Source organism: Ursus arctos, unplaced genomic scaffold (genome assembly GCF_023065955.2).
Source record: "Ursus arctos isolate Adak ecotype North America unplaced genomic scaffold, UrsArc2.0 scaffold_13, whole genome shotgun sequence".
Classification (NCBI taxonomy): Eukaryota; Metazoa; Chordata; class Mammalia; order Carnivora; family Ursidae; genus Ursus; species Ursus arctos.
This window is the reverse complement of record NW_026622797.1, coordinates 19,293,759-19,310,098: the sequence shown is the minus strand read 5'-3', so window position 1 is coordinate 19,310,098 and position 16,340 is coordinate 19,293,759. Positions and strand designations below refer to the sequence as shown.

Sequence of the window (16,340 nt, the reverse complement as noted above, 5' to 3'; positions counted from 1 at the left end):
TAAAATTAACTTTCCAGAAGACTACATACCTGACTTTGTTTACTCTTCCTGAAGAGTTGCTTTTTCTAAGATGCATTTTAATACTGTCCCTTTTCATTTCTTAAAGGTCAGAACAAGCATTGGAAATGTAAATAATGCCTTATAATTTTCAATTTTTTTTGTTGAAGATATTCCTTGTATGTTGTTCAATGTCCCTTGTATAAAGTCCATTGTTAATAATTCTTTTGAGATTTTAACCATGATATCATATATCTCTGTTGAAGAACTAACATATTTCACTTAATTGGTATTGAGGGTATTGTGTTTTGCATTTTTCTCTTTGCCTACCAGGAAGCTCAAAGCTAAATCTGATGCTCGATTACAGAAAATATTTAGTTTACATGTGTAGATATTAGCTTCGTCTACCGTACTTCAACAGCATTATTTTATACTTTTTATAATTGCGAAGTGCCTCCCCTCCATTTTAAGAAGAGTAAGAATATTAATATATGTGTAGGTGGAAGCGACCCCACGGTAGGTACAGATCCCTTCTGAAGTTTCTTTGTGTTATGAAGCAGAGGGTAATGACAGGCTGAGAGGTTTTTAACTCTGGAAGAGGGAGAGTTTATGTTACACCTACCGTTGAAGATGGAAGGAAAATTTGCTTCATATTTAGTGTGACAGAAGGATCCTTGAGCATTGATGGTACACCAGAGGAGAATGATACTCCTTTAGCGAAAAAGGCCTTCCTTGGTTCACAGAGGCTTTGCCATGGCTGTCTTTTCCTTCTTTAGTAGATTCTAGAGTCTGGTATGTGGCTCTGCTGGGATGTTTTGCCCAGCTTTGGCAGGGTGTATGTGTGGGTGAAGCATTCTCTTTTCCATGGTCAATGCTGAGCAGGGCTGCTGAGCCTCTGTGAATTTCTAACAGCCTTCTTTTCTGTTATCTCCTCTTTTTATCCTTTGGGAAAAATAAATCTGTAAAGTGACTGTTTGGTGATAAATGGAGAGAGAGAGCTTGCTTTCTACCCACTTCCTTACTTTTCCTAGTGTTCTTATCATGTACCTTCCAGACCATAATTGCTTGGGAAAGTAAGCTTGATGTAGGATGAAACACCTGGAAGACATCTTATGTCTCTTACTCCTATTAGTAAAGATGGTTGTTAAATCACAGAGACTAAAGGGAGGCCTTGTGCATTGATACATGTGATGGATGACCTACCTTTGTTTTTGGCGAGAAATGCCAGATTTGAACAGTGAAAAGGCAAATTTCATCTTTTCTTCAATGTTGTTACATGCCCAAGGAGAGGCTAGTATGTAATCTCCTTAATTTGTCATTTTAAAAGTAAAATTTTACTTGAAAAGAAAAAATTTTTTAAAAACGAAAAAATATTGAGTGATTAATTTTTGAAGTGCTTATATTCTCCCTTTCAGGAGATTATTTTTAGGCTCTCCTAGGTGCAGAGGAATGCACTAGAGCAGTGCTTCTCAAACTTCAGTATGCATACATCTCACTTGGGAACTCAGTAAACTGCAGATTCTGATTCGGTAGGCCTTAATGGACCTGAGAGTCTGCATTTCTCCTAGGATCTCACATGATCCATGGACCGCAATTTGGGTAGAACCTCGGGGCGGAAAGCCCCTTCTGATAATGTCTTTCTTATGCTAGTGCACTGTCTATGCCTTCTCACACGTTTATAAATTATTTCCTTCTGAATCATTTATACATGTCTCAAGGCAAAGTCCTATGCTCCTGAAAGAGACAAAAAGTGGTTTTTAAAATGTGTGGACTTACAAAATGGTGCTAAAGACATTTATCTGTTCATTTCTTACATTTAATGCTTTTTAAAAATGTGCCCTAACTACCCTGAATACTTGATGAATGTGGCATTGGAGTTAATCAAATTTCTGGTTACATGTGTGCCTTCTGCTACTAGAATATTCTGCTCCAATAGCATATCTCCCCTGATGGAAAGTAAATTTCTGGATGATGGGAATCTTTGTTTTGTTTTGTTCACTGATGTATCACCAGCAATTAAAACGGTGCCTTGCACATACTAGACATTCAATAAATATTAGTTTAATTGAATTACGTAAGGAGGGCGTTTGTTCCAATTTCTTTTTCTGCCTTAGTAAAAGGGTTTGATAACTTAAGAGCTTGAGGTACTTACCATCAATTCTTATTGCCAGCACTGTAAATGTAAATGAAACAAAAGAGTAGACTAATTATTCAACTTCCAAAATCCAACAACCTCAGAAATATTTGTTTTTGGCTAAATTCTTTATAAATAATTTTTTGTTTGCTTTTTTCTTATGATAGTGGAATAAAGCAAAGAAAATATCCAATTAATTACATGTTTTGTGGGTAAACTCTTCTTAATTAATATTCCTCTTCACCTTTACCTTTCTGATAATTGAGGAAAAATTACTACATTTACTTTCAGTTAGAACTCACAAATTATATTTTTTTCATTTTCTTCCTTTTTGTGAATTCTTTTTAAAAGATTTATTTATTTGAGAGAGAGAGAGAGAGTGCGAGTGCCTGTGCGGGGGCAGGGGGAGGGGCAAAGAAAGAGGGGGAAGCCAACTCCCTGCTCAAGGGGGACCCTGAGATCATGACCTGAGCTGAAACCAAGAGTCAGATGCTTAACTGACTGAGCCACCCAGGTGCCCCCTTTTTATGAATATTGATGTCCCATACCAATAGTTTCCTTAGACTTTAGTGACCTACATGCAGTGGGAGGTTTCCTGCGTGGGAGGAGCTCAGTTTAGTCTCGTTTTCTCCATCAGCTACTCGTTGTGACTCTGGACAAGTCAACAAACCACTTTAAGCCTATCTTTTCATCTGTAAAGGGTCTGTCATGCTTTTGTCCCAGCCTCCTGTGAGGACCATGTGAACTGATGTGGAAGTACTTTTGAAATTGTAAAGTTTCATGTAAATGTAGCTAGTTGCAATATCCTTGACCATATATTTTAACTTATATTATTATTTTCTCATTTTAATTATTAATAACTGCTTCCTGACCTCTGCTTTTCCCAGAACATATAAGCAGCCACTTCTATTCAGCATTTATTTAGAATAATAGATTCTGCGTTGAAGGAAACATTTCTCTAAGTCTCTATTTGAAAAGAAAAAATTTGAGCTTAGGTGACTTACCTGAGGTTGCACACAGCTCAATACTATGAGAAGACTTTCACTGTAGCTTAGCTTTTTCTCTCTTTAAGCCCCGAAGCATCTCCAGATCATTTGCCTTTATCTCTTCATATTCTCTTTCTACTCTCTGATTTCCCTCCACCCTTTGTCTATGTGGGCTTGAAGGACAAGCATTAGATTCATGCTAGTGAACCAACCAGTGAATTCATTTATTTGACAAATACAGATCCTACTAATCATCTGGCAGTGTACTGGGCATCAGTGTTAAGAATGAATCCAGACTGCTGGTGTCCATCAAGGGAGATAACATAGGTAAATATCCATGAAAAATTATACTGATATCTCTATCTCTATCTATCTATCTATCTATCTATCTATCTATCTACATATGGCAATGATGTGGTTATGCAGTAAAATAATATTATCTATGTTTCCAGACTTTATGGATACCCTGTAGTTCCTACCATTGCTTATAGTCCAGAAGCAGAGATAAATAATTTTTGCCACCTCATTGTGTGGGTGAATGTGGATGAGGAGAGGGTGTGGAGGTTCAAGAGAGGAGGAGATTACTTCTAGGTGGGGACATTAGTTAGGTATTTTGGAATAAGTAGCATTAGAACTTGGTCTTAGTGCTAGCTAGCCTTCCAAAGGAAGAGCTAGATGGAAAAGGAATTTCCCATGAAGGAAGTCATGTAAATAAGGGCTCTGAGTAAAATGCTAACAGGTGTACAGGGAATGGTGAGCTGGTTAATTTGTCTGGGGCAGCACTCACCTATAAGGGAGTTGTGAAAGAATTTATTGGAAAAGTAGACCCAGATCTCAGAGTGCTGAGAATGTCAGAGTTTGAACTTGTCTTCTATCTTGCTAATTTAGTCAAAAATGGTAGACCCTCTTTTGCAAATTTCTACCAGGGACTCGTAAATAGGGACTTATTTTTAACTCTTCCTGCTCACTCATTTTTCTGGTCCTTTTTTCCTTCTTGTAACGTTTGCTCTAGATAGTGACACCTTTGCAGGGAAGCCATCTTCTTTGTTCCTCTGGCAAAATGTCATTAATCATACTGTCCATTTACATTTCCATAGCACTATAAATATTTGGTCGTAAGAAGGATACAGGCGAATGTATTGCAGTGTTTTGCAGCTAGAGTTGGAGTCTACATGGACATGTGGCCCGCCTCTCAGTGAAGCAGGAGGCATATTACAAGCTGGTTTCTCAGCTGTGAAATGCCACTACTTAGGTCACATGCCTCAGTTAAAAAAACTGCCAGGAGCAACGCCTTCTCCTTGGCGGAGAGGCATGCCACCTGTCACCCAAAGCTGCCATCCTCTCTGGCATCGTGCATGGGTAACTTTGATTCGCTTCTGCGTATGGGGAGGTTGTGCTCTCTGCCTTTTGCAGCATATTTCCCCATGGTATTTATCTGGGGGTGAATTCATTCATTGAATTGGGGATTATTGCCTGTACTCATGGGGGCCAAATCTTAATCTGGAAGAATAGTTGTAACCTTGAGGATAGCAGGTGAGTGAAAATGTGAATTATCTCACGTGTGAAAAATGGCATATGACAGGCATATTTCCACTCAACATCTAGCTGTGATGCCACCATTGGTGATCTGCAAGATCACACTTTATTTCACTCTGGAATGACACGCAAGGATTCCTTGCAATCAGCCTTCGAGAGCACACATTCTGGATTCATTAGGGACCACGTCCCATCAGCTCTTAAGGACTACAAAAAAGACATAATTTGTATCTTCACAAGCAGGTGCAACACTTCTTACTGCATGCACCTTATTTTAGATTTCCCCCTTTGTAAGGTGTGACATGGGGTTAAGCACAAAATAAGTGCTTGATTAATAAGTGTTCAATGGATAATCAAATGGCGGTTCTGTTAAAAGGTAATCTAATAGGCGTTTGCGCTGGCCATGATATTGGAATCCTTTGCCTTCCTATTCTTCTAAGAAGGAAATATTTAAAAACCGAAAACACTCTAAGTTTATAGAGATATAAGTTACGTCTGCTATAGTAATGCCATCTTGGCACAAGTGTTGGCCTTTAGAGTTTACAATGTGTTTTCTCTTTCATTTCGAGGGGTTCAAGAAAAAAAAATATTAAAATATGTACTTTCCCCAGTTTTTCCAAATGTAATTCCCGTTTTTGCCATCTGTTCTTATTCTGGGTTGAATTGTGTCCTCTCAGAAAAGTTTGAATCTTAATGCCCAGTTCCTCAGGATGTGACCTTAATTGGTGATAGGGTCTTAATAGAGGTAACCAAGTTAAAATGAGATAATTAGGTTGGGCACTAATGCAATATGACTGATGTCCTCATAAAAAAGGGGAAATTGGGGCATAGAGAGAGAGACATGCAAACAGGAAAAGTACAATGTGAAGATGAAGGTAGAGATTGAATGGCACCTCTTTAAGCCATGAAATACCCTATTGTCAGCAAATCACTGGAAGCTGGGAGAGAGGCCTCGAACAGATGTTGCCTCCCAGCCCTCACAAGGCAGTAACCCTGCTGACATCTTGATCCTAGACTTTTGGTCTCCCGAACTATGAGACAATAAACTTCTGTCGTTTATGCCATGTAGTTTGTACTTTGTTACAGCAAGAATAGGAAATGAATTACAGGTCTCATGTTGTGGACCCTGGTCTAGGCTCAGGTACTTCCTGAATGTGCTGAAAAAAACTAGTCCTTCTGGTGGTGCAGCTCATCTGCTTATGGACTATTATTTGCTTAGCCTTTAACTAATCCTCCCCCCCCCCACATCTGGTCCACCACATTCTACTCATAAATGGTAATATAACTTAGATGTCTGTTATTATTACTGAAAAATAGTAATGATACCAGCACCATTGATTGAGCCGTTATTGTGTGCCAGGCACTGTGCTGAGTGTTTTATGTATATTAGTTCATCTCGTCCTCCCAATAACCCTAAAAAGTAGGTACTGTTATTATTCTAGAAAGATTAAAAATGTTTTTCTAAGTCATACAGGTAAAAAATGGCAGATACAGGGTCAGTGTTATTCCAAAGCCCAAGTGTCTGACGGCTATATCATTTGTAAAAAGAGGTGGTACAACATTTAACAGGCTTATGACTTTGGGTCTAGATATTGTCAGCATTTGAATGGCTATTTAAATGAATAAGGGAAATGTAAATGAAGGCAAAGACTGTATAACCATAAGTCAGGTAGTGTCTTAAAAAAAATCAGGTCCTTGAGCTAGATTGTACCCAATATACCTGCCCTAGTTAATCAGGAGGACCACATAGTTCAGCCTATCACCACTACAGAAAAGAATAAAATGAATGCATTCTGGGTCTTCTTTTGTAGTTCTCTTTATGTTCAGAGAGTCCGTCCACTCTAAAGCTCATGCCTGTTTGTAGAAGGACAGACAGAGGGAGATGACAGAGTGTGAAGCTGGCTACATACATATATATCAGAATCACTATTAACCTTCTAACATGAATCTTTTCAGATTATTCTATGTAGTTTCCCTTTCTTTCTTTCTTTCTTTCTTTCTTTCTTTCTTTCTTTCTTTCTTTCTTTCTTTCTTTCTTTCTTTCTCCTTCCTCCCTCCCTCCCTCCCTCCCTCCCTCCCTTCCTTCCTTCCTTCCTTCCCTCCTTCCTTCATCAGGGCTTAAACCCCTGACCCTGAGTTTGAGACCTGACCTGAGATCAAGAGTTGGATGCTTAACCAAAAGAGCTACTCAGGTGCTCCTGTGTGTGTATGTGTGTGTGTGTGTGTGTGTGTGTGTGTGTGTGTGTGTGTTTAATTAAATACGATATATGCTTTCTGTGAAAACTGAGAAATACAGAATGGTATTATCAAGAAAATGACAATTATCCATAATTCCAACTCCAGGAAATAACCAGTGTTAGCATTTTATCACATAAGATGGCTACATATTGATTTGTTCTAAAGCATACTTGACATTTCTTTAAAAACCTTCAAATTTGATATTCCTGGAAATGATGATAAAAAAACAAGATAATGGCTGGCATGTCATAAGAACTCCGTAAAACATACACACACACATACACATATCTATACACATACATACATAAAAGCTAATAAGGGAGTATGATATGGCATATTCTACTTGGGTTAGTTTCTCTTGGAAAGGACTTTTCCTTTGTAAATATAATTCCTTCCAGAGTTGGCATAGAATTTATTGGTAGAGGGAGAAAAAGGAGGCCCCATATATACTTTTCATCTGGGGAATTTTGGGTGTGTAATAAGCTCCTGTTAAAAGGTAGTAGCTTTGGAAAGAATAGCACTTAACACTATTTTTCAGTTATGACCTCAGAGTTATCAGATCAGCCTGGGGTTGGGCATGGCAGAGTGGCCAAGAGGGGAGAGCTGATCCTGCACAGGCCAGTTGGAGGAAATCAAAGGTTATTCCGATTTCATCATTTTTATTTGGTTCTAGCTATGAACATATGTATAGCATTGTTTCCTGAAAATCTCTGATGATCAGTTTTAATCATTATCACTATCATTTTCTAAGGAACCTTAGGAATCTTGGTTTATATATAGTAATTGCTTCTACTCTCTATAAGTTTGAGCTCTGAAATGGATGGCACCAGAAAGGAAACAGGGCTATTCCAGGTGGAAGCTTTAAGTCACATCAGTAAGATCATTTACAAGCAGATATTTGTGCTGGTTATAACTTTCTTGGGGGTAGGATCCTTTTTTTGGTGTGTGTGTGTGTGGTATCCAGGAAGCATCTATTTCAACTTCTTGCACATAGATTGTAAATGTTAGTTGAAATAAATTGACTTGGTAAAATAGGAATTGTTTCTCAGACTACTGAGGCTGTGAGGAAAAGATATTCTTTATTTGTCTTAGGGAAGGAGTTAGAGATTTGGGGGCATTTTCAGTACCAAACATTCCAAAACATTATATTTACTTTATTACATTCCAATTCTGTATTTTTTTCTGGGCCATAAATTCAGTCTCTCTTATCTTTGTATCTTAAGACTTTACTTTTTACTTAGGGCAATGGTTCTCCTTTCTGGCTGGACATTGGACTTATCGGAGCAGCTTTAAAAACCTGTAGATAAGTGATCTCACCTGAAGAGATTCTGCTGAAGTCTGGAAAGCAGACATTCGAAAGCACACTCATGTGTGCAAGGCCCTTCCCAAGGGACAAAGGGCCTGGAGGCAGAAAGAGAAGGTGGCAGAGAGTAGGTCTGGCCCTGGAAACATAAAGGGTGATCCTGTTTTGGTATCATCCAGTTTCACCTGTTCCATCCTTCCTCACTCTGTAGCCCTGGGCCTGCTTGCCATCTTTGAGCACATGAAATGAAGGAAGCCCCTTCATTGAGGCCTTGGTGTTAACACAGTCCTCTGGTGAGGATCCATTTCCCTCAGATCTTTTAGTGGCTGGCCACTTCTTTTCATCCAGGACTTACTTAGTTCAAGTGTCATTTCTTCAGGAAGGCCTTTTCAATCTAACTTATCACTCTTCTCCTCTCACTTTCCAACCTATTGCTGTTTTATTTACTTTATGCCACTTATGAGTATCAGTAATTATCTCATTTCTGCAATTGTTATGTATTTATTGTTAGTCCCACCTACTAACAGGACACTACTGTATTTCCAGAGCCTACAACAGTGCCTGGCACCCAAAAGGCTTGCAATAGGTATTTTTGAATATTTGTTTGTATCAGGAATAACAACCTTATGTATAGACATTGCTAACTCACTCTGGTATCTCTTCTAATGGACTTAGTCTCAGTCATTCATAGTTGGCCTCAAGATAATTTTTTTTTCATATTCCTGATTTAAAAAGTGACTTTTGGTGTATAGCAGTTGAGGAAATAAGGTTCAAAAACTTAAGTAATTTCTATTTGTCCTTTCAGTCACTAAAGAATATTTATTGAGAATTGAGAGTGTAAGAAACAAGATTCAGGTTTTTCCCAGCATGTGTCCAGAACTTGGATCTTGTGCTTTGTTTGGTCCTAATGTTTTCCAATATGTATTTTCTGAATTTAATTCAACAGGGGCTTTAAAACAGATACACAAGGGCTTTATATAAGGCTATATAAGACAGGTGCAGGTAGAATGATTATAATGTAGATTATAGGGTAGACTTAGAATTACCCTTTAGTAGGAGGGATTTTGGATCATCTATTCCATTGGCCTAATTTCATAGATTAAGGAGTTAAAATCCAGAGAGGATAATAGTTTGTTTTCCATGGATGCTCGTAGGATGAATAAAGAACTGGCAGACTCCTGGTGCTCAAGGTCAAGTGATTACTTCGTGGCACAACAGACATCAGAACCATGTTCTCAGTCTGGGGCTCTTTTGTCTCCACCAGTGATCCTCAAATATATGTGATTAGAACCATCTGGGGATATTGCTACCTGCTGGGGATGGTGTTGGGGACCTGCATTTTTACCATTTTCTCCCCCAGATAATTCTGTTGCACAGCCAGCTTTGGGGACTACTGTGTACACCATATTTTTTTTTTTTAAAGATTTTATTTATTTGTCAAAGAGAGAGAGAGAGCACAAGCAGGGGGAGCAGCAGGCAGAGGGAGAAGCAGGCTCCCGGCTGAGCAAAGAGCCCGACGAGGCACTCGAACCCAGGACCCTGGGATCATGACCTGAGCCAAAGGCAGACGCCCAACCAACTGAGCCACCCAGGTGCCCGTACATCATATTTTTAACACATGTATTTGTCTTACCTGTAGTTGTAGAGGTGAGGAGGTTCCACATAATGTGTGGACTTTCAAAAAAACTCTTCTGATTTTTGCTTAGCTGCACAGGATCAGTCTTTGAGTTAAATCTCAATAAACTAAAGACTTGCTTCTGACATTTGATTAAATGCAACACTTATTGAGTGTGAGGGATATAAAAATGAATAAGACATGCTTCTTAATATAGACTCTTTAAATCCTGCTTAAATAGAAGAAAATAAGTCAGAGAATCCTGGTATTCCCTTGAATTTTAAATCATCATGATTTGTCTGGCTGCTGGCAAAATGTCTTATACCTTATAAGGTACATGGGGATGCTTAATTTGTTCTGATTTATTGTTGAATGAAAGCAGCTTTTTACGTACTCAAGCTTTTTACTTTACTACTGTGGAATTATCTACTAGATTATAAGTACCCAAAGTACTCTTTCTTTATTTATATTCTATGGGTGATTGGAGGAAGAAATGAGAAGGAAACACCATATTTTGTCCATCCCATATTTTCAGATTGAGCAGTAATATAATAGATTTAATTATATCATAGGTGTAATAATTACATAACAGGTACAATATTTTTATCGATGTAAAATATCCATAGCAAACACTGCTTCTCCTAAACAGTTTTCACTTTCTGTGCTTTATATTTTATCCTAAGGTATCTGTAAAGAATGTTGGGCCTGACGTATTTTATGTTAGGAGATATAGAAATTAATTTCTCATATTTATGGAAGAGAAAGGAGAAAAGGAAAGAAAGATTCTAGAGACAGTCATGAGACTCAAAGAAGCACCAGGAAATTCAATGTACACTGGGTTGCCATATTTGTTTTTATGTTTGTTTTTTAATGATCTACCAGGAATGTTTCATAGCCAGTAGGGCAAGGATTCAACTTCTGGACAGTAGTTACGTGGATATTCTTTTTGCCAGATGCTTATTGGGACTGGGGAGTTGAAGGAGAGGGATATCTGAGTCATTTTTGGTGTCACCAATAGCCCTCTCCCTTGTCTGCCATGGCAGGGAAGATGTGTGGGGGATAGTGGAAGGCAAATGACAAGGCAAGGGTAATTGTGGTGGGTGGGTGAGTAGGGAGAGCTGAGCACAGACAGGCTAAGTTGAGATGGGGAGGAAGAGACTTGCCTGCCTTGGGTCTGGGCTAAGTTTCCAATACAGACAGGAACCTGCCTATCTTGTTTATGCTGCATTCCTGGAGACCAATACAGTGCCTGGCACATATTAACTCTTGTTTAAAAACAGGTTAAATGAATGTACATATGAAAAATTGTTTGCACAACTATGCCAACTATTTTGAGATTTAATAAATAGAAGTTGGGAGGTTGAGATGAGTTTCTAGCATCATACCTTGCACATAATTGGCACATAAGGAAGTTTGTGGTCAGGCCTCTAGCATTCATGTTGAGCTCAGCATGATAGATTTTAATACTTTAAATGCAATAGAATGAAGTGACAACACTGTTTTTGTTTGTTTGTTTGTTTTTGTTTTTTGTTTGTTTTTAGGAAAGTGTGCTTCTGTTTTCATTTTTGATTTTTCAAAAAATCATTTTTTTCTGAGATAGAGAACTCATTCCACTCAAAATTGGAGTTACTCTAAAATCATGATTCCTGGTCTCTAACATATTAACTTGTTTATTCCTTCTTTTGTACATACCAACTTCTGCATTGAAACTCTGAGTACAAACCTCATGGTCTGTCACGGAGTGGTGTGTGTTTGTGTTTGTGGGAACAGAATTTCAGGGTTGGGTAGGCGTGTTTATTTTTTGACAGCATGTAGGCAACATGTAGAGCAATAAATAATTTCCCTCAGCAGCTGTAAAAAATGGGTAATCTTTGGTTTTGCATTGGTAGATAAAAGGAAATAAAAATGATCACCAACAAAAATGGGAACGTGACTATAGTGAAATAACTTGGGGAAATGGAAGTGGGATTGCCAGTGGTAAAAGAAAGGCCCCTTTACCCTAAATACTGAATTTTAATGCTTTTTATTTATATACACAAATTCATTAAATAAAAAAGCAAAACAGTTGAATTTAGTCAATCACTACATTGATTTGAAGATGTTAGAGACTAATCGGTGAGAAAAACTTTCCAATGGATTCACTAGTTATTAACATATACTGTTTATATGAATTCAGTCTCGCTCAAAACCATACAAAAAATGCTTCAAACAGTAGGTTGCTGTAATTTGTCCATTCCTCACCGAAGTAGCTTTTGTGTGTATAGTATAATCACTGTCAGATTAGAACTCCTACTTTTCAACTTTGGGACATAATGGAACAGTTGATACATTTAGAATATAATGTCTTTCTATAAAATTAGTTACTTTTTACCTTTTTTCCCAAAGCATCTTGCACAGCAGCAGGGACCACAAACCCTAATGTCTACAGGGGTCTTTAGCCAACTGCAACTGTGGGAGAATGTGGGCTGCTGTTGCCAGATCTCTTATGTCAAGAAAAGCTAGAAATTGGTAATTCTACGTGAAATTGTCTCTATATTTAAATTTCAGTAGCTGATTAATTTTTTAAAGCACTGTGCAAACCAAACAAAGCCTAGCGGGCTGCCAGTTTGTGACCCTGGCTGCTTGTTTGTGACCTCTGCTTTGGATAATCACGTGTAGTAGGAAGGGCACATCCTCTAGGGCCAGATACCCAGGATTCTAACTCAACAGGAACTAAATATGGGGCCTTGGGCAAGTCACTCTCATTTTTAAAATTAGGGATTTGGGCCAAATGATGTGTAATTTAGTGTCTTTTCAAGTTTGACAACATCTATGATTTTATAAGGAGCAGTAGCTGATCTTCACGTTCATTACCATTCTTATTTTTACTGTGACTTGCGTGATTTCTCCAAATATTTGAAATCTGCCTACTATTGGCCTCTTTGAGTGTTGTTTATGAACATTTGTTGAAACTGACCAGAGAAAATACTGTCAGCTTGTCTCTGAGTCTAAGCAAATTGTTAGCAGAGTTACAGAACTTGGCTATCTCCTGCTGTAGTAAACATATTAATAAGCTCTCACCAGAAGAACTGTGAACAGATGCAGTTCTTGAAAACACAGTGTCCTTGTCACATTTACTTGTCTGTTTCTCCTAGTGAGGCAAGCCTTGCTTGTGGTGTCCTAGTAAATACTCTCCTTTTTGTCATCACCAGATCACAGTTCATGAATTCAGTAGAAACATCATTGTAACCAGTATCTTTAATGCATAGATCCAAGCCCTAAGGGAAGATACACAATGACATAAAATGACAAGTTTTTTTTTTTCCTCCATTCTGTCACATATTTTTTTAAAAAAAATTCTATTACCCAATTCCTTGGAGCCAGAACTAAGAATAGTACACTGCCTTTGTAGCTACTTTTCAATGTGGAACTTTAGATGCTTTAAATACATGAATCCACACACATCTTATGTGGTCAACTGGGAACTATCCCTAGTTCAGTGAAACAAGGTAGACATAACACCTAAGCACTTCTTTCTTTGCTGATAAAGAGCTGGGTGACCTTGAAAATTGCATACCTTTCTAAATTTCCACTTCCTCACCGATAAAAATGCTCTTTAAATATTTGCATCTCCTAGAGCTGCCAGGATCACAAGAAAGCAATTAGATGTGAAAGTACTTTACAAAACATAAAGCGTGGCGTGTCAGAGAGATAACATGCTAATCAATCACCTACCTCATTCAAACATGAGGAATGGAAGTACAAATTGAATAAAGCAGCTTGTTTTGACTGCTGCAGCTTTAGTTGTTTGGGATTTGGAATTGGCCTCCCAGTTACATCCTTGCTTCCCTCTGTTTGAACCATCTCTCCTATCTCAACAGTTTAATTTGTGTCACTGGATATATGGACTCAAACTTGGAATCTCAGAGAAAAAAGAATTTGTCTGTTCCTTGCAGGACTTTACAAATAATCCTTTGGATTTACTCTTCAAAAGAGTTGTATGTTGGGCTGCCTGGGTGGCTCAGTAAATTTAGGGGCGCCTAGGTGGCTCAGTTGGTTAAGCTTCTGACTCTTGATTTCAGCTCAGGTCGTGATCTTAGAGTTGTGAGATGGAGCCCCACGTCGGGCTCCCTGCTAAGTGTAGAGCCTGCCTTAGATTCTCTCTTTCCTTCTCCCTCTGCTGCTCCCCGCTTGTGCACTCTCTCTCTCTCAAAAAATAAAAATAAAAAAGGGTTTTATGTTTAATCTTCACTTTCTTTTCTTCTTTCTGGACTTCTTCCAGTTTTTCCACATTAAGTGTTAGAATGGAAGAGTTCGAGGGATTGTAATGTCACCTACAGAATTATTTAGAGAACACATTATCACTTCTGTCCACCCAATCTTACATAATACACAGTTTACTAAGTTTCTACCTAGCTTCAATTTCTACCGTCTAAAGTGGTGGCATGATATTCGAAAACAGGATACACTAAATTTTCCTTCGTTTTAAGCATTCACGATCTTTCTGGTCTTGTTTGTTTTTGTTTTTTCTGTCAAGTCTATCCAGTAGTGTGCTGATCTCCAGAAAAGTGCAAAAGCCCTGATTTGTAGCATTTGCTGATTTCCATGGTGTAAATTCTATCACCATATTGGTTTCAAGGTAATGATTTTATGTCAATGAACATGGAGCTGGAAAGAGATGATGCCTAACTGATCTGAGCCAGAGCAAGCAGCTCGAGCCCATAATGACACAGTGCTAGGCTAAACATATTAGTCAATGTGGAAAAGAAAAGCTCTAAGTATGTTTTTATCATTGACTGATTATTTATAAATTATACTTAAATTTTATATATTTCATGCAGTGAATATGATATATTTATTATATATCTATATAATAGTTTCCATATTTTAAAAACAGAATGAAATAAATATATTACTGGATTTTAAGATTAGTTTTTTTCATTTGATTTTTTTCTTTAGTTAAAATAATTATTTACATTCGCTAGTCTCAATGTCTTTCTAAATAACTTATGATTATATCTTTAAAATATTTCAGAGCTTACTTCAGTCATGTTCTGTCATCCATTTCCCCATCTCAGAGTGTACATCATGGAGTGATGTTTTTGCAGAAAAGGTATTTTGGTATCACAGTTTCTGAGATGGCACCTGTCAGAGTCCCCTAAATCTCTGAATGAGTTGCTTCATTGTCTTTTGGTCAACATTGTTTCAGGAGAAAAGTTTTTGGAAATCCCAATTTTATTCCTTTTGAAGGTGAATTTATTTTCTTTCAGCCTAGAGTTCATAGCATTCTTTATCTCTGAGACAACGATAAAACTTACCAGTATGTATCTAGGGTGTCAAAAATGGTTTCTTTTCTCCCATTTTGTGTGTAACCTTGTAAATTCTCTCAGTTTCCAAATCTTCCCCTGTTTGTTTTTCACTCTTCCATTTGTGATCATTTCTATTGCCCCGCTGTCTTTGTTGGCAGGGACTGCTATTCTGTGTCTTGTCCTGCAGATAACTTTTAACTTTTGTGTCTTATTTTTTTCTTTTCTAATTTTTTGTTTTATATTTGTTTGTCCACTTTATCACTAATGTAGCTTTCCACTTTGCCTGTTTTGCTTTTTTTCCCCTCCAGTGTGATATTTTTTGATATGTTACTCTACTTATAATAGAAATGATATCTTTTTGAAGATCTCTTTTTATTTTTTTATTTTTTATTTATTTTTTTAGTGAGGGGGAGGGGCAGAGGGAGAGAGCTCGAACCTCAAGCAGGCTCCCTGTTGAGCAGAGAGCCTGACAGGGGCTCCATCTCACAGCCCTGAGATCATGACTTGAGCTGAGATCAAGAGTCAGACGCTTAACCGACTGAGCTACCCAGACACCCCTAAAGATCTCTTTTTAAATGCCAAGTAGATATTTTCTAAAATTGCCTCACATTTCCTCAAAAAACTATTTTTGAGGCTTCCCATCCCCTGTCATGACTTTAGAGAGTTATTACTTTTTTTCTGTGCTACAAATTTTCTTTTATGGACCCATGATGACTTTTTTTCCCATTGCCCATCTCTGAGCAGGTGGAAGTCTGGCCAGGAATGACAGGCCAAGGCAACTGAAACCTAACTTTCCTTATAGCCGCCATTGTCCGCTCCTCTGCCAGCAACGGGTGCTTGCAGACCTGAGGTTGGAGGGCAGCCAGACTTCAGGGCACTTGGCACGGCCTCCAGCACAAAGTAGCAGCAGCAGAGCAGGCACTCAGCAAATGCTAGTTTCTCCTCTTACTTGTGAAAGCACTGGTCAAAATCTAAGTTGAGGAGAGAAATCTTTGATATAGGTGAACAGACCTCAGATTGCTACCTATACTGCTACCCAACTCTGTCCCATCAATTTGAGAGTTTGTAGAAACATCAACTATATTCTAGAAGATCATTTTCTTTGTGTTAATTGGTTTCCAAACTTTTTGAGAATTTTTTTTCTCCATTTGGATATTTTCTTGGACATTTTAATGGTGACTTGGGAAGGGAGTTTTTTGTTACTTTCATTTTCTTATGTGTATAACCTCAGTATTGCTTCTAT

At 38.0% G+C, this 16,340-nt stretch overlaps 1 protein-coding gene across 3 annotated transcripts in view; it reads left to right on the top strand.

Annotated features, from left to right (window-relative positions):
- GRM1 (glutamate metabotropic receptor 1) overlaps window positions 1-16,340 on the top strand; it is a 390,861-nt gene that overhangs the window by 12,901 nt on the left and 361,620 nt on the right. The window lies entirely within an intron of this gene.